We start from the raw sequence: 19198 nt of genomic DNA, 5'->3' as shown, positions 1-19198 counted from the left end.
CAGAGGACTCTGTAAGTGAAGAGCTGCGCGAGGGCCGGCGCCTGGTTAACAGCAGGGACACCGAGGCCCAGATGGGAGGGGGAGGCTCGCCAGTACCTGATCTGTGAGAGGCTGGTCCCTGTGCTCCCAAGGTTCCTGCCCTCAGCCCTGATGAAGTGCAGAAAGGGAAAACGAGGGAGAAGCTGAGAGAGGCAGGAAAGAGGGAGAGAGGAGAGGAAGGATTTCCCGGGTGAGACCCGGCTGTGCTGGCCCCTAGGACCCGCAGCGCCAGTGTCCTGGGAAATTATAAACTGACACATCCTCCCCCCCGGTGCAGTTGTACCCACAGAGGGTTGACCCGGCAGGACTGCAGCTCTCAGAATCTGTTTCTTTTAAGCTCCCCGGGAGACTGGTCATCAGCCAGGTTTTAGAAACACTCTTTTAAAAAATTATAATCTCTCTTTAACTTATTGTGGCAAATTTCAACATACAGCAAAGTAGAGAAGAGCATGATGAACTCCCATATCCAACATTCAGTTTCAACAATTATCAACATTTTGCCAAATTTGTTTCGTCTATCACCCCTCTTTTTTTCTGGATTATTTCAAAGCAAATTCCAGATCTTGTGTCCTCACCACCACAAATACATCAGTGCACATCTCTAATTGATGAGAATATGTTCTTTTTACATAACCACCACTATTATACCTAGCTAAATCATTTTCAATGCCATCCAATCCGAGTATGTATTCTAATTTCCCACATTGTCCTCCATATGGACAGAGCCCTGTAGCTTTTGATTGCTAACAAGGCTCTTTTGTGCTGTAACTTTCCCTTTTAATTTTTCATGCTATTGATTTGTCAGGGCGATTAGGTCACTTGTTCTGTAGAATAGCCCACATTCTGGATTTGGCTGATTGCTTCTTGTGGTGTCATTTAACTTGTTTTTCTCTACTTCTCACTAGATTCTAGTTTATTTAGGCAAGAATCATTTGCAGGACTGTGCCCCATCGCCTCCCTCCTGTAGGAGCTATGTGAATGCCCACCCAGAGGACACACAGAGCCTCAAAGTGACCTCTTCTCTTTTTCTTCCTTCTTCCTCCGTCTCTCGCCCAGCAGGAAAAATGACAATGCTTCAATCAGCATGATGAACACAAGCATTTGACCATAAGTCATCAGGATTTCTAAAATAGGAAGTGACTTGTAATTAGCAAATTACCTCTGACTCAGAAGATGGCACCTAGACAGGGACACAGGGCCGGTTGGGAGGACAGCAAGGGGCCAGGTAGAGCAGGGTTCCAATCTGGAGCGGGGGGTGGGCCTCTGGGGGATGGGACCACGTAAAGCTCGTGCGCGATTTTACGTTGGAGTATGTATGTTATTTTTCTGAAGTATGGCCAATCAGTGGCTTTCTTCAGAGTCTCAGAGAAACTGATGACTTTCCAAAAATGCAGAGAGCCCAGGAATAAGAGGGCTGAACAAGGAGGGTTGTGCCTCGGCTTGCCTTCACTTCCCAGGCTGTGGCATGTCACCTTCATGTCACACAGGAGTGCAAGCCCACCTCATCCAAAACTGACCTCACCAGACCTCGTCCCTGCCCTCTTCCTTCCAGGCCCAGGGGAGGGCATCGTCATCTTCCTACTACCTCTAGATTTTTCCCCACCTCCCACATCCAGGCTCCCGTGAAGCATATCTTGAATCTGCCCCTTCCCTCCACCCTCTGCTGCTCAGCTGGGCTTCAGCCTACACCTGTCTGTCAGCCTCCAGTCCCCTGTCTGGCTCCCTCTCCACTGTCCCCTGACTAGTTACCTGTGCTTGTAGACCTGGGCCTGGTGACACTCCCCTCTAGTTTAAACTCCCAGATGGCTCTCTGCTGCTCCCGAAGCTGGGTGCATCAACCAGGAGACGCAGGAGGAAAATGGGAACCCCTGAGTTCCTTTTGCTCACAGTTGATGAACAGATCACCACTGGAGTTCTCCCTTTGTCAGCATCAGGGGTCACCGGAGCCGTCCTGAAGTGACCGTGAGTTGCTCAGCTCAGAGGGGGCAGCAGTGGCCCCACTCATCCACGTCCTGCATATTGAGTCAAATTACGTCTGACTTATCCCTGTTATAGGATTTCATTGCCAAAACCACTGTAGCTGTGGCACCTGTAAACTCGCTTGTCTGCACTCTTACACTTGAAACCAAATTTTCCAGTCCGTTCAAAAATTATCCAAATGAAGAGTTTCAGGAAGTTTTGAACCCATCTGTTGGAAATGTCCACATATCTCCACACCTTCCCAACTAACTGACATCAAAGAAGACTGGGATTTTCTAGCTGAGTTTCAAAAAAAACCTTTGCATAGTTGATAGCTGGAAACGAAACGTAGTTAATCGTGAATAAGGAGGCACAGTGATTTTCTTCTTTCTGTCCATCTTCTACTTTTTTTCTGTCTTCTGTAGGTGTCTCTTCCAGCCCTGACAGTCACTAACATCAAGGATCACAATAAAGTGAACTTATAGCCAGACTTTGGAATAGCTTTATCACAAAGTGATAGAGGATGATTTTTTAAAAAATAATGAAGCATAGTTATTAATTTTATTATTCCCCATTGAGAGCAAAAGGTGCTTTCACCATTAATAAAAATAATTATTTTAAAATATTGCTTAATTCATCTTTATCTCAGTGTTTTAAAATTCCTATATTTTGTGATTTTTAATGTTTTATATAATAGTATATTTTAATTGATTTAAAATAATATATATTGTGAATGCATGCTCAAAAATGTTTTTAAAGATGTCATGAGATGGAAAGCGTTTGGACTCCAGTTCCCAACATGCTATGCGATGCTCTTGATAATTGGAACCCTCTTAAGTGTCCATTCTTGTCACCTGCCATGATATTATGTCCATGTATCTATTTCATGGCCTCCTATGTTCTTCTAGACTCTCTAGAATAGGACACCTTTTTGGTCTAAGGACCACTTTATACCCTTAAAAATTATCAAGGACCCCAGAGAGCTTTTGTTTGTGTTATATCTATTTATATTTACCATTTTAGAAATTAAAACTAAAAAAACTCAAAGCACAGAATATACAAGCAAACATTCCATTAGCTTCCAGAACCATGACATTGCTACACGTCACGGAGCTTCTGGAAAACTCCACCGTACCCCCATGAGAGATGCAGCAAGAAAGGCAAACACACCATAGTGTTGTCGTGAATGTGTTGTCTGACCTCGTGGAGTCCCTGAGAGAGCCTCAAAGACCCCCGTGGTCTCCAGACCACAGCCCAGGGACCTCTGGTCCAGAACAACGGCTCTTACCCGAGGTTCTCACCACTGCACCACAGCACCTGCAGGACATTGGAGAACCTGTGTCCGCGCCCTGCCTCTGGCCAGGAACTGAGCGCAGAGTCAACTGCACAGCCCTTGTGGAGAAGATTCTCTCTGAACAATGGAGGCTGTGCTTTTTTGACTGTGTGTCCCTGCCAGTAAAATTTTTGAGCGTGTACTCCATTTATATGTGTATTTATTTCTTTATAAATTATATACATACATTATCACATCAATGTATCCTGTGCTTTGTAAAACATGCAAAAAATTAAGAGATAAAAACTAAATAAAAGCAAGTCTACTGTTTTCCTGCCATGCCCCAGGAAGTCCTCTGCACACACTTTGGAGACAGCCGCTGGAGAATGTTCTGCAAACTTCTCTGACACTCTGCCTTTTTGTGGGACGTCTCTCTGGATGTCCTTGCTGCCGTCCACTCCGCTCTCCGCTCTCCCCTCACCAGAATCTGGCAGAGCTCCTACCATCTATTCCACATCCTCCCAGACATCGTGGAGAGAACTGATATTTTGTAAAAGACATTTTAGGTTCAAACCCCGGCCCCATTGCCTGTTGTTATTCAGACGTGAGCAAGTTGCCTCACATCTCTGAGTCCAGCTTCCTCATCTGTAGACGCTCATCGAGTGTTTTCAAAAATATATTAAGGAACTTCTCCCCTCATCCCACCAGCAGGTGTTCTCTTCTATCAATAACGAGCTAATGGTTCTCAACCCTGGGGACATAGGGGAATCACCGCCGATGCCCAGAGAGTCCCACCTTCCATTGGCCTGGGATGGCACTACTGCTGTTGGATTGTTTTCAAGTCAGGTGAATCTAACACGCAGCCAGGGTTTGGAATCACTAGTGGCCAAAAGAGCACTATTTTCGAGGGGCAGTGACAGGAAAGATGACAGAGTGCACCCGGGCATTTGAAGTGGCAGGTGCCTTCTTTCAGGGGTGCCTTCTGCAGTTGGCCAGCTTGTCATCTGCACCCCTACTAGGTGGCATTTATTATCACTGTGAGTCTTCTTTAGCATAAAAGTGGCATAAAAGCTCCATCTTCCAGAGGCAATATCTTATTAACCAAGATCAGAAATGTACGACTGTATTGATAATTTACGGGAGAACAATTTACATCAAAGAGGTGCGGACACTGCCCCCTCTGGTCACTGCACCCCTCCTCAGAGGCTCACTCCAGGGGGCTCCTCGTTATCAGGTGCCTGGTGAGCCTGGAGTTGGATCTAGGGGAGCCAGTGACCGGCTGCGTGTGCTGGATGCGGTCCCCTGCTCGCTGGGGTGTGCCCACTCCAGGCCGAGCAGGTCCAGTCTTCACTGCACCCAGCAGGAGTCTCCAGGATGCTGTCTTCTGCGCATGGTGCTCGGGTGACCCTGCCTGCCTCCGAGACCCTGCCTGTTTTTGTTGTCACCTCCCCACCGCCTATTGGCCCAGTTTCTTCTAATCATGTCAACATCTTCAGTTAGGCCTAGTCTGTCTCTTCTGGTGACTTTGTACATTTCTGAGCTGGTTCATTATTTAACTCCCAGAGGAAATCCTATTTCCAAGCTACAACCCCTCCAGTTACCACCTAAGAATCTTGAGTTAAAAGGTAGTCATTCCCGAGCCGGCCCAGTGGCCTAGCGGTTAAGTGTGCATGCTCCACTTTGCTGGCCCGGGGTTCGCAGGTTTGGATCCCGGGCGCGCGCCGACGCACCACTTGACAAGCCGTGCTGTGGCAGCGTCCCATATAAAGTGGAGGAAGACGGGCACAGATGTTAGCCCAGGGCCAGTCTTCCTCGGCAAAAAGAGGAGGATTGGCAACAGATGTTAGCTCAGGGCTACTCTTCCTCACAAAATAATAATAATAATAATGATTGAGGACTCTTAAAAGAAAAGAAAAGAAAAGAAAAAGGTAGTCATTCAGAAAATCCTTAGAGTTTGTTAGAATGAGATTTCACATCATATTCTCAAATATTACTGTAATACTTTATTATATTAAAAACAACATCCAGCTGTCAGTCTGCACAGGAGTCAAACTAAGAGAAGACGTTATTTACAGCATGAGGAATCATAGCGAACGCAAGCATGAATCTCCTAGTATTAAGAAACTTGGAGTCCTGAGAGGACTGGGGAGAGGAATGGAACAATCCCCCCCTCACTGTCCTCCCCATGCCCACCCCGCCTCTGAAACAGTTCTCCTCGGTTCATCTAGGTGTTCTAACACCCTCCAGTCCCACGATTCTGTGAAATTCTGCTCAGGTTTCAGGGACTCGGGCTTCACTCAAGTCTTTGCTCCTGAAATCCTCCAGGTCCAGGGGTCCCACAGCCCCTCTCACCCGCGGTTTTATGGCGGGGTCGTCAGTCAACGTGTTGGGTGAATGCTGAGCTAGTTTCATGAGCAGATAATGCTTCCCTGTGATTTCCAGTTGTATAGTTAGATTTTCCAGTAGAATAATGAGTCAGAAAATAGGAAGTAGCTAGCACTTCATACTTTGCATGATTGTCTTTAGAAAACTTAAACTAAAAATGACTTAAATTTAGTTTAGAAAGCTTAGACGTAAACTGACTAGGCAGAAGCCTGGTGGTCGTTTTACGCCTTCTTGAGGACGTAAAGACATCATTGGGTTTGTGGTTTTTAAAGCAAGCACTTTGAAGTAAAAAATAGTTGTCACATTACTAGCCATCTGTTCCTCAGTTTTCAAAGTATTATGTTTTCTAACTCATGTCTGAAGTTACATTTTATTTAAAACATTGTATTCAAAATGGAGAGTATTTCCAAAACAGGAGATTGACAATTTTTACCTGAGACTGAGACCTCCAGCTTTCCAATAGCCATGAACAGACCGGAAGGGAAAGCATGCAAAATTACTGCTGGTAAAAAAAAAAAAAATGTATTTAATAAATAGATATTAAAAACGAACGGTCTTTTTCACAGTGGAAAAAACACCAGGAGTACTTTCGAAGAGTGGAAAGGAAATTGTCAACACAGAGGCTTCTGGGTCTGCTGGAGGGTCAGCCTCTTGGCACAAGCTACACGTGGGCCTGAGAGGCCACAGGACAGTTTGTGGGTCTTGGAAAATGTACCACAATTATTTAGCCACAGAGTGTGGAAACATATTACTTAGACTGACTTTATGCTTCTTTTGCTGTCTATGTAGGATTTGGTATTTTTGAGGAAGGAACAACTTGGTATTCCACCTCTGAGTAAATACATTAATGTCTCTTCCATCCCAAAAATACATTAAAGATCAAACCTGATTGCCAGAGAATTTGCTAACAGATGTCGTGATATGTTCCAAACCATCAGGTAGACAGCTAAAGGATTATACTATAAAATATTATTTAATACTAATTAAAATAAAATGTCAGAAAATTTTTTAAAAGAAAAACAATTTTTTTTCATTTAAAAAAAATAGAGGAGAGGCCAGCCTGGTGGTGAAAGCGGTTAAGTGCATGCGCTCCACTGCGGTGGCCCGGGGTTTGCCGGATCGGATCCCGGGCACACACCGACACACCGCTTGGCAAGCCATGCTGTGGCTGCGTTCTATATAAAGTGGAGGAAGATGGGCACGGATGTTAGCCCAGGGCCAGTCTTCCTCAGCAAAAATACAGGATTGGCAGATATTAGCACAGGGCTGATCTGCCTCAAAAAAAAAAAAAAAAGAGAAGAAAGGAGAAGATGAGTTCAAGTCTGTTCCTTTGGAAGCTACCAGCTACTCTAGGCCCCGTGCCCAACAACCAGATGGCTCCTCACCTGGCCCACTGCATCAGCTTGGGAGCTGGTCCTCTTGCCCTCCATCATGACCCCTACAGTACGGCCAGTGGGATCTTTTTAAATGTCCTACTATCATGTTCCCCCCTTGGGGCTGTGGAACACCCTGGACCTGGAGGATTTCAGGGACAAGGGCTTGAATGAAGCTCAGGGTCCTTGAGCTCTGAGCAGAATTTCACTGAACCACAAGATTGGCTTTTACCGCCCTCCTTGGACTTTCAACAAAGTCCAGGCTCCATAGTGTGGTCCCCAAGGCCCTTTGTGACGTGGGCCCGTGGCTATCTGCATACGTGGACACCCATGTGGAATCCAGGCATGCCATGAGCCCACAGCCCAGAGCCTGCTCCTGCCATTCCTACCACCTGCACAATCTCATCCCGCATTGACTCCCGTGCAGCCCTTGGGCCTCAGCCCAAGAGTCCTCTAACTCAGGAACACCTTCTCTCTCACACTCTCCCTCTGAGACAGCTGCTTGTCCTGGGAGTCCCATTAAACAGTTACTTTCTGTCATTACTTTGTAAATATTGGTTAACTTGTCTATCATCAACGTGAAGTTTCTAAAGTAGAGAAACTTGCTCTTTCTGTGTACTTAACCCAATGTCTGACACAGTTTACACTTTCTCTGGAAGCAAATAAGTCTACCATGTTTATTGGTAGGGATTGGAATTTCATGTTGCCTAGAGTCAGCCCCTTCCACCTCCAACCGTGGGCTGAAAATGAAAAGTGTTTGTGTAGCTTCTCTTGTAGGGATCACCACTACCGAACCTCCATGAGAAGGCGTGTCACCATTGAGTGAACCCCACAAGCCTGTCAACGCTAATTTGCATGGTGTACAAATACTTTTGTGATTTCTTAAGTGGTCCAACTTTGTTATAAAGAGGCTTTCTTTGCACAGAATTCCTTAATCAAGGTAGTGCTATAAATATGAATCAGCTAGTGGACCCACACAAAATAAGTCTGTAGTTAAAGATTAACACTTTGAAGATTTCCTTTTTTCTCTACTCAGGACATACATTTCTTGGCTTGCTCCAAAATATCTCATCCTCTCCCCACTCAAATATGTTTTCTGCACACTTTTTAAACCACATTTATTGAGTGCCTTCTATATTGCAAGCACTGGGGTACAAAGATGAACAAGACACATCCCTGTCTTCAAGAGCTCCCATCCAGAGAAAGAAACAAATTCGAATACCAAAGTTACAACACCACGAGAAAGGGCTACAATCAGCCAAAATCAGGTTAGGAAGAAAACATCACTCTAGAAATTCTAAGCAGGAAGGGATTTAATGTGGGAAATGTGACGCTAACAAAACTGAGCATCTTTGGGAGAGAGAAGCTCACAGAAAATCGCTGCTGACTTTCAAAGAGCAGAAAATACAAGAATCGCCTTTCACTCGGCCTGTGTCTCTACCTACAGCTGTCACCAGGGGATGATGGTTTCTCTTTTTCTTTTTCTTTTAAATCTCTGTGAGTTCCTCGCAGACAGGCACTCTAAACAAGGACCTTGCTGGCAAAGAGCCTTCAGCCTCTACGTAGAAGGAGAGCTTGGAAGGGCGGCCAAGATGGTAGCAACGACACTGCCCATATGCTGAATATTTTGGGTTAACCTCCCTCCTCTGAAGTAGCCACGTCAGCTTGGATCTGGGAAACGCTGACGGAGCTCTCCCGTGATAGGTCTGTGCCGTAAGAACTATATTCTCGCAGGGGGCTGGCCCCACAGAGAGACCAGGAGAAACTTAAGGGATGTTTCTCACAGCTCCTTCACATCCTCTGGTTTTATCCTACTAACTGTACAGTATCTGATATTCATACATTTTGAGTAATCATCTGGGTGTTAAAGTGTGGTCCTGGGGGCCTCATACACTAATCTCTCACAATGGAAAGTTGGCTGCCTCCCGAGATGAGTTGAAGGTCAATTCAACGTGGAGGTTAGTCATCTCCAGCCCCATCGAGTGGAAAGAACACTGAAATCAGAGACACAGGTCTGCGTTCGAGTCCTAAAGAGGCCGTTTATTAACTATGTAAACATAAGTCAGTCATTTGCCTCCTTAAAGCCAGTTTCCTCCTCAGTGAAACAGAAATTTAACAAGCCTCCCCTCCTACCTCACAGAGTTATTTTAAGATTTAAAACTAGAATGGGAAAATGTAGATGAAGACCTTTTGGTAAACTATGAATGTTGTGAAGGTCAGAGCCCAAGAAGGCTGACCTGAAACATCTGCTGGGTCCTTGGCACCAGAGAGACGAGGAGAGGAGACGATGCCAGAATTGATGGGGCCACCCTGGCTATAGAACTGGGTCCCGAGATGGGTGGACAGATTTTCAAATTATAGTGACCAAAGGGATGTAGGAAACTTGATATGATATCAATATCTAGGAGGTCCAATTTGGGGCAAAACAGGACTGTCCAGGCAGTGGTGGTTTTCAGAATAAGGCAGGTAGCAGGGTTGGCTAGGGTCTACCTGTGTTGGAATGACATATCCCAGCAGATCCAAGCCCAGGCAGTGACAACCCCCAGAGGGCAGCTTGGCACAGAGAAGGCAATCGATATGCTTTTGTTGACTTGACCAAAGGACTAACAAAATAAATGAATAAATATCTGGCGATAGGAAAGCATGTTGTCAACGCCTCAGATAAGCTGAGTACAGTTCATAACCTGGCCCCAGGCCCAGGGGAACTTCAGTGTCCTTCAGGGCAAGCAGCCCAGTGGCACAGGCTGAGCAAGCTCCGTGTAGGCCTGGAGTAAGAGAAACGATGCTGCTCAGATGCTGCTGATGATGGAGCCCCTCCCCACCACCCCCAGGGCACCATGGCTCGGCTCCAACACAAATTCCGGATGCTCCCACTAGTGGGCTTGGGCACCTGAAGGACGTCCAGGCTGGGTCAGGACAAGGATGGAGCTAAGAACAAAGGGGCAGGGGCCCAAAGCTTAACAGGAAGTTAAAATATACATCAATGTATTATTGTAGAGACTTTAAACAGTAACTACTCATTTAAAAAAAAAATGAAAATTTTGCCTTGGGACCCGGGGGAGTTTAATACAGATTTATTTTAATAATTAGCTTAACATACAGCTACTAAAATTCCTGTTTTTGCAGAATATTTAATGGCACAGGGAAATGCTAATGAAGTAGCAAGAGTAGATAAAATAGCACATCCTGCAAAGGTCATAATTCTGTGTGTGTGCGCGTGTGTCGATAGATGAAGAGCAAATTGGACATAACCTGCAGAAATTGACAGGAAATACACCAAAATATGTTTAGTAGTAATTTCGCAGTACTTCCTAGACAGTAATGCTATAAATTATTTTTCTTTTTTTCTTTATAATTTTGGGTATTTTTACAATTTCTAGTAATGAATGTACATTACTTTTGCAATCTTTAAAAAAAGTTTTCTTAAAACCTATTCTTCATATTAGCCCTACAACTCATAGAGAAAGAACAGGCCACAGCCCATTCTACGAATTCAGTATGATCTTGCTGCCAAAATTAGATGGAAATAGAATGAGGAGGAAAAATTACAGGCCCAACCTGCCATCAATGTAGGCACACGAATGCCAACAAACTATCAGAAAACCGAGTCTGACAGTCACAGGAAGGAATACAGCGTGAGCCAGCTGGACTTGTCCTAGAAGAACAAGTTGAGAACATGACACAGGGCAGTGTTGGCACGGGGACACACACGTTTTCAGGGGAACAGAACAGAGGCCGATAAATGGGTGTAAAACAACATCTGAGTTGTCCAGATTCACATTTCCTTGAGCACACCGGGCTGAGCACCCTTCACGTGACGCACGCGTGGAAATCTGTGGCACGATGGGTGTCATAGCTGAACAGCAGGGAAAGGAAGAAATCGTTAATAATGCAGTTGGGAACTGGTTATAAGTATGAACAAACCTGAAGCTAGGGTCTGAGCTGACTCCACACACAAAGCCAGTTTTAGATGGAGCAAGATTTATGGGTCAGAAGCAAAACTTTAAATCTCTAAGAAGAAAATATAGATGAGTATTTTTCTGACCTGAGGATAGAAAGGAATTTCTTAAACAAGACCAAATATGCTCTCCAAAATGAAAAGAAAAGATTGATAATCTGGTAAACATTACACTCCCCTCCAGGTCCTCCCTCCACAGTCCTAAGCCAAGACCCCACCACGTTGTTCCACAAAACAGAAGGGCCTCCTGGTACCGGCACCCACCCTTCATCAGCGGCACTAAAGTTATAAATAACAGCAGAGTTCGGCACAGTTTCTATTCTCAGTGCAGTGTTAAATCGTAAGAACTTTCTGTCCCTTTGTCCAGTCCGGGGGAAGGCTGTGGGAAAGAATCAAACGCACAAACGGTAAATCTCAGGTTCCTTCTTCAAGCCAATGTTAACCTTGTCGAGGAAAGGTTGAGGCCAGTGTTCTTCTCTAAGGTGGAAATGTACTTGTAACTGGAGGAGAGAGTCTCTGTTCAGGTGAGTCACACGTATGTCACCCACAGCTCCTGTGAAATGCATAGATGGACAGGATCATACCGATTGGTGACCTCCAAAGTCAAGGCAGAGCTGCCCCAAAGGAGCAGGAAGGAGGAGGCCTCTCGTTGGCTCTGGGCACAAGGCCCAGAGGAAGGCAGTTGTCCAAACACCTGTCAACCCTAAGTCATATCCTTATTCCTTTGTGAGTGAGCAGCCTCCAGGCACTTTCTAGAATGTTCTATCTTGTGCTGGAGAATAATAATAATTCATTTTGAGTGCCCTGAGAGGGGGCAAACACATGTTTTAAGGCTCTCTCATTCTCTTTGGGTAGATAACCATTCCACATATCTGTCCACACAGCCGTGTTGTCCAGAGAATAATTCACCCCGTCAGGTTAGGGAGCGCTGTGGGGTTTCAGCACACAGTGTTGAGTTTACTCAGTGGTCTGGAAGAGTTCACACTGCTTGTGGGTGGGAAGCTCATCCACTAGAAGCACATCTCCAACAGATGTCATCCTGAGGAAGTCCGTGGAGGACTGAGAAACGAGGGTCAGTGGGACATCGCAGGGTCCCCAGTCCCCCTCCAGGGGACAAGATTTCCTCTGGACCTGTGCGTTGCTTTAGGTAAGTCTTTCAGATTTTGAAAACCCAGAAGGCAGAGGGGGGGACTGGAAACTGAACTTATTATTAGACCCTTACCTAAGAAATGTGTAGTGCAGGAAAGTCAGCGTGGTGCCCTGGGGTTCCCACCCGCTGTGGAATCGCTGGGGCACTTCCCCCGGGGGGTTCAGGTGCCGTACACACCCCGCACGGCCACAGTGGAAAGACCCCGGCTGCTGTTCCTAAGCCCAGGGGGCGTGCTGTCAGCCTCCACGCTCCTCCACCACGAGGTCTACCTCCCAGGCCCAGGCCAGGCAGTGACCACGAGACTATTGCATCACCATCACGGGCCGCAGTCATGCGTGGTTGTTAGACACACTGGAAAGAGGGAGGAGGGGCTGATCGCAGAGTTTAAAGAGCGTCATTTATAGTAAAACACTGTTCCTTTGGTTTTTAGCACAATCGGTCACAGCTGGTGGTAATCGCTATAGCAGCTTTTAGTATTGGTTTGATTTCTACATTTCTAGAGAGTGTTTCCCATTCGTTTTTTTTTTTTTTTTTTTTAAGCAGCCCCAAAGAAACAGAGTTTTGGCTGAGGGCGGGTGCAGGGGACATGGAGTATGAGAGTCACTTTTGTTCCAGTGTTAATTTTCAAAAACTCCGATGTCTAATACTGAAAGCCAGTCCCGAGCGCGCAGAGTCGAAGAGCTCACTGCCTCCCCTCCTTGGCCGGTCCCGGGGGAAGGAAAGTCTGCCTCACAGTGTCAATTCACTTCTGTGATTTCTCTCTCTGTCGCCGAGGGGAGCTGGGGCGGGGGCGGCAAGGTGAGTGGGCAGTCAGGAAATGTGGTATTTGTCTTGGTGCCTTGCGATTGGAGGAAATTCTGTATTCTTTTGGTTCAGAAGTTTCAGCAATGTAACCTTTTTTTTTTTTTTAGTAGTTTGGTGCTTGTCAAGAGAAGCTGCCCCATCTCTCTGGAGTTGTACAACCAGCTCACTTTGATATAACTTTATTCAGTGATGGCATCCTGATGGAATGCCCACGTCAAACCCTAACCTCCCATGAGCCTCGCCTGCTGCCGCTACATCCCGAAGTAACTCAGGGCGCTCCTCAGCCAGGGCTGCGCAGACCTGTGGCCCCGTCTCCCCTCACCTCCCTCTTCTCCTTCATCCTCTCCTGATGGGAAGTGAGCATCAGTGTGAGGGATCTTCACTCCTGTCGGAAGACCCACAGTGACTAAGACGGGATCGAGCCCAATGTGATGGACAAAACTCGAGTGATGCATGAACGTCCCTTCAGATGGGCTGTGAGGAAGTTCAGAGGATGTGCATCGGAATTTCGAGTTATTTGGATAAATCGTATTCCTCAAATTTGGGAGCAATATTATAAACAACGCAGCACTAATTTAATATAACCTCAGAATATGTTATTTCAAAAGACCAATTGTAATTCCTATTCCTGTTTATTTTTAAAGAACTCTTCACTACTGTGGTATGATCTGTCAATAATAATAATAAAACCACACATATTACACACTTATTATATGGCAGCCTGTGAGCTGGGCTTGAAAAGAAAATCTCATTTAATCCTAATAATACATAATGAGTTATACATCATCCCCACTGGACAAACGAGGCTCAGCAATGTCACAGGCAGGTCTAAAAATGCTGCTTTCTGTCTCAAAGGCCCATGCTATGCTAACACCGGTGTACAGACTGCTCAAATCAGCTCTGATAAAGTTTTCCCTCATTTTCAATGTTTTTATTCATTAACAAAAAACTGTAAATCAATGTTTAATACAAAAAGCATATTTATAACATATGTATAAGGTGTACAGAGTAATAATAAACGGATACATGTATGCCCACCACCTAGCAATGCTCTGACGTCAGATCCCCTTCCCCAAGTCTATTCTCCATCATTCCAGGGACCTGGGGTTCAGTGCGTGGGAGGGAGCTAGATCCCCCAGGAAAGCGGCTTCTTGAGAAGAGACTGTTCGTTTTGTTCTGCGTTCATAATGTTTGTTTTTCTTCCTAGTTTTACCACATAGGCATTTATCCCTAAACAATGTATTGCTTTATTTTGCTTGCAAAGTTTGAATTTTATGTAATTGTTCTTTTCTGACTTGCTCTTTTCATTCAAAATGATCCACACTGATAAAAACAGTGTGTAGTTCTTCCTTTTCACTGCTCCATAGTGTTCAGCTGTACGCACAGACCACGTTCATTTATCCATTCTCACTTGCCTCATTTATCGGCACTTGTGTTGCTTCTGGTTTTTACTGTTAGGAAAAACAATGAACATCCTCATCCAAATCTCCTGGGCACGTGTGCTGAAACTCCCTCAGGTGTACATCCAGGAGTAAAATTGGCAGGTCGAAGGGCATGTGAATGATCAATCTTACATGATAATGCCAATCATTTTTTTTCAATATTTTGAAAAAAAGTTTTGCACTTCTACCTACAGTATTTGAGATGTTCCATTTTCCACCTTCTCACCAACAGCTGGTGTTGTTAAAGGAGATTTTGATTTTTGCCAGTCTGGTGGGTATGAAATGGCCTCTCGTTCTGAAGTTGGTATAAATTTCCCTGATTACTAATGAGTTCAAGATTCTTTTCATATGGTTATTGGTCACTTGGGTTTCCTCTTCTGTGACAAGTCTACTTATATTTTTTTGCTCATTTTTCCATTGTTTTTCTATTGTTTGCCATTTTCTTATTAATTTATAGGCTGTAATTTCTTATTATTTTTTAGGCTGTCTTTATAGATTCTTATTACTATTTTTTCCTTAAACATATATGTTGCAAATATCTTCTCCAAATTTTTGGCTGGATTTTCACCAAGAGAAGCCAGACCACCTGGGTTCAATAATTAAAATGTTACAACATTCTCCGTAACATTCTTGCTCTTCTTTTGAAAAGGTATTTCTATGTACATCATGTTCTTTATTGCTTTTGTGATACTGTCTTTTTAAATATTTTGGTTACTTTCTCTGACTTGTTTGCTGTTATATAAAAAACAATCCACTTTATGTACAGATTTTGTGTTTTAATAAATTATCAATAGATTCTTTTGGGTTCTCCATGAACACAATTTTATCACATAAAGAGTGATTTTCAAGTTTCATGTGCATGCACATGTGTGTATAGAGATACATTAAAGACTAAAAAAGTAGCCATTATTCTGTTACTTTACCAGTTAAAAATTAACTTCACTTCTTGTATATTTATTTCATTCTTTGTCCATATGCATAAATTTTCTATTGTATAAATTTTGATATGTTTTCTCATTTTTAAATAATACCTTTTAGTTGCAGAAACCTTAGAAAACAGGCATAACCCGAAAATCAAAATCACCCATAATTCTATCACACAATTTAATTAAATTCAACAATGTGTTTTTTAATAACTTACTATGTGTCCAAATGCAGTTATTTATTCCCTATTTTCAAAGATTTTGCTTTTTGGTGAATAATACTATAAACTTTTTTGTTATACTCATTCAGTTTTGTTATACTCATTCTAATAATAAATATGTATTTTTAACATGAATAAGGTCATATCACACATGCAATTATGTAACCTGATATTTGTCATAAACAATATATGTAACCATTTTTTCACTTAGCTGAAAATTCTTCTGCAACATTTTTTGATGAATGTACAGTATACTCCATTGCATATATGTCTTATAATTACTTTATTTGTTGCCTACAGACTGTGTTCAATTCTTTGCTACTTTAAATAGTGATAACTTTCCATCATTCCGTGGAGATTTCCTCAGGAAAAATTTCTGGAAGTGAAATGCAAAATTCCAAGTCTTTTAAAAAATGGTATTGCCAACTTGCCTTCCAGAGATTTTGTTCTGATAAGAACTCTCACCAACTGTGTGTCTGATGCATTCTGCAATCCTCTCTCTCACACACAAACACACACCAGACCTCTAAAGTTGAATCATTAAATGGAACCAAAAAACTTCCTAAAAGTTTTACTAAAACTACCTGGGAAAACTTTTTGCAAAATTACCCACCATAGAAATTATTGTACTTGCTCCCACTGAGTTAAAAAAAAAAAAAAGTGTTTTCTTTGGGTGCTTTTCAACAAGTTCATTGGAGCATAAAACTTCATTTTTCTTTCTAAGGTGGAGAGGAGCTTTTATTTTAATTGTATCATGTCTGATGGAATTCCTTCGTGCATCTACTGCTTTGTTTCTAAATATAAGTATGACAAGCTCAGGGCCGTCTGTGGTCACACAGGGGTTTTTTGGAAACAGTTTTGGCTCCGGGCGTACCCCTGAACGTGGGCAGCGCCCACGCATTGCCACTCAGCCTCCGCTTACCCTTTTGGGAAGTCCTGATGCCCTCATGAGGAGAGGACTTTTTTCTGCTTTATTTTACCACTCTCGGCTCAATGGGGGGTTTCCTTTACACCAGCCCATCTTTAACTCACTCAATTTTAACAGGCAGTTCTGTATGGAGAATGCCTGCTCTAGAATATTGCTTCTCACCTCTGGCTCCAGGTTAAAATCACTTAGGGAGGTTTTACAAATACCAACGTCCTAGCCGTGTCCTGAGATTCGGACTCAGTTTGTCTGAGGCATCAGCCCCAGTCCCTGGTATTCTAATGTGGACTCTGTCCTCACCATTCGAGATCACCAAATGGCCTCCACAAAGAAGAATGAAGCTAGAAAAGGGAAAGAACCTGGGTGGGAGGCAGGATACTCACGGAGCAGGAGTGAGAGTCTCTCCCTTTTTTGTAGTAAAACAGGACTTTAAACGAGAGGAAGGTTAAATCATGCTGGTTTCTGAAAGATAGATTATGTAAGAATTTCATCATTCATCATCGTGTTTGGTGCATCCATTTCAGCTCAGTAATCTGCTTAATAAATCATGTGTATCTTCAAAAGGTGTAATTTCATAGTTTATTACTTCTCATTTTCCTTCAGAGAAAGGAGGGAAGGATAGAGGTGGGGGGAGAGGAAGGGGAGGAGAGAGGACAAAATGTGAAGGGTGGGAACAAGGGAAAGGAAGGAAGGTGTGAGCCACACCAGGAGAGAGAGAGCAGTGTTCATGCCCAGAACAGCAGATGGACAGCAGACCCCACAGGCAGGGATGTCACTGAACATGGGTCAGTGGGAAATCAGTGGGAAAGAAAGAGGTGGACGCGGAGGAAGGGGCATGGGGACGGAGAGGAGGCAGGTGGAACCCCGTGCCGGGGGCTCACCTCAGACAGAAGATGAGGCAAATGCAGGAAATCAAGAATACGTCACGTCCCCCGTCAGATCATGCCCTCCCACTCTTGAAGTGCAAGGGGGTCTCAAAAAAAGGTAATTCAACCCAACTCTCAAACAAGACTACAGCTCCTTATGAAATCATAGATGGGGAGGCCATGAGCTTCCTCTGTGATCTGTTTATCTCACAACTCAATTTTCCTTGATTCTTCTCTTCTTTCATAATGTCTCTGCATTCACAAATAAGAAATAAACATTAGTTACTCATCTCCTTTTATACAACATTAGCATATATTTAGGTATCCACCTTATTTCAAGTGGTAAAAGAGAAGCTGTGTGTTTAGCGGTGGGGTCGAGGTAAGAAAATCTTGCTTCTACCAGCTGGCATCTTCCTTGGTCCTTCTGTATGAACTAAGAATGCTTGTAACAGCACTTACAGAAAAATCCATGTTTGCCATTGTGTTGTTTATAGGGAGTCTGGAGGCTGACACTTCCAGGGTTCATTAGGTGGCTCCGTCACTGTTGTGCCCCCAAGCCGTGTGTCCTTCTGCTCAGCCGGCCTCAGGGTGTTGTCTCTGCCTGACGTTTTGCTCCATGGTTGTAAGATCTTGTCCTCAATTCAACATCTCGAGCAGGACTCAGGGGCAAGGGAAAGTTTCTGTCCTTTTAATCAGAAAGCAAAATATCTTTCCCAAAAGTCCCCCTGCAAATCGCTTAAAGCCGTCTTCACCAGAACTGGGTCAAAGGGCCTGCGTGGGCTCCAAGGGAGTGTGGGAAAGAGACAGAGTGGCAGCTTCCACGTGGGAGAGGATGGAGTGGGGCCTGCAGACAGCCTCGGTGAAGCTTCCACCCCTACCCCTCTCTCGGCCGGGCTCCCTCCCTGTGTTCCCCTTCTCCTTCAGGCCCTGAAACACAATTTCCGAAGTGTGTTCTTTTGTAGAAACACAAGCCTATGGAATTTCCACCAATTAGAATAAAGCCCAGCACGTCCATCTGTACTTGTTCAGTGTTATTTTTCATAATACCCATACGATATTCTCCTGGGGTATTACTTACATAGTAGGCCTTCCAGGTAGGCCTTCCTCGGCCCTTCCTTGGTGTCTACCACCTTGGAAACTCCTGGCATCCATGTAAAGTGGCCATAACTGCTCTTGCAGCAGCTGTGAATGAGCCACGTGAGGACTATTACAGCTTTCATCAGTTAAGCTGTGTATCCACAAATTCCCTAACTTCCTCAAAATCTCCTTCCACCCCAATAATCTTATTCTTTTTAGCAAGAAGGAGTTTTCTATTTCTATTTTATTTCCCTATAAATAAACAAAGCTCAGTTGTTTTTATTCCTAAAGAGTACCCTTTATGGCACTCAATGCTTGCTGCCCACTAAGAAGTCTTCCTTGACCCTCCAGGGGTTGGAAAGCTTGGAAACTGGGCTGTGTGCCCCTCCTCGTGTCCTCAGTTTCCCAAGTTCTCATGTCTCAGTCATGTGTATTATAGGCTCCACCATGAACCCCACAGCACTAGCCTGCCGTGCTCACCTCCTGGTGCCCTGAGCCCAGAAGAGCCTCACACTCAAGGGGACCTCTGCAAAGACACTGGAGCAGTGCTGATGGAGTGGAAATGAAGCAGGAGGCTCTGAAATGCCTGTTCGGCCACGTGCCTTTCAGCTGGTCGCAGCCGATGCGCCCAGACCAGGAGCTGATATGTAGAGTGAGTCCCTCTCTGCTCCAGGAGGCCACAGTCTCTCTCCAAGCTGCTTTTCATCAGAAAACCCCCCTCCCATCAAGGCAGACAGAAAAATAAGCAGATTTAGGAAATGAATGAAAGTGAGGATGGATGGCTAAAGCTACACTCCTTTCTG

Source organism: Diceros bicornis, chromosome 23 (assembly GCF_020826845.1).
Source record: "Diceros bicornis minor isolate mBicDic1 chromosome 23, mDicBic1.mat.cur, whole genome shotgun sequence".
Classification (NCBI taxonomy): domain Eukaryota; kingdom Metazoa; phylum Chordata; class Mammalia; order Perissodactyla; family Rhinocerotidae; genus Diceros; species Diceros bicornis.
Note: the sequence above shows the minus strand (reverse complement) of the source record.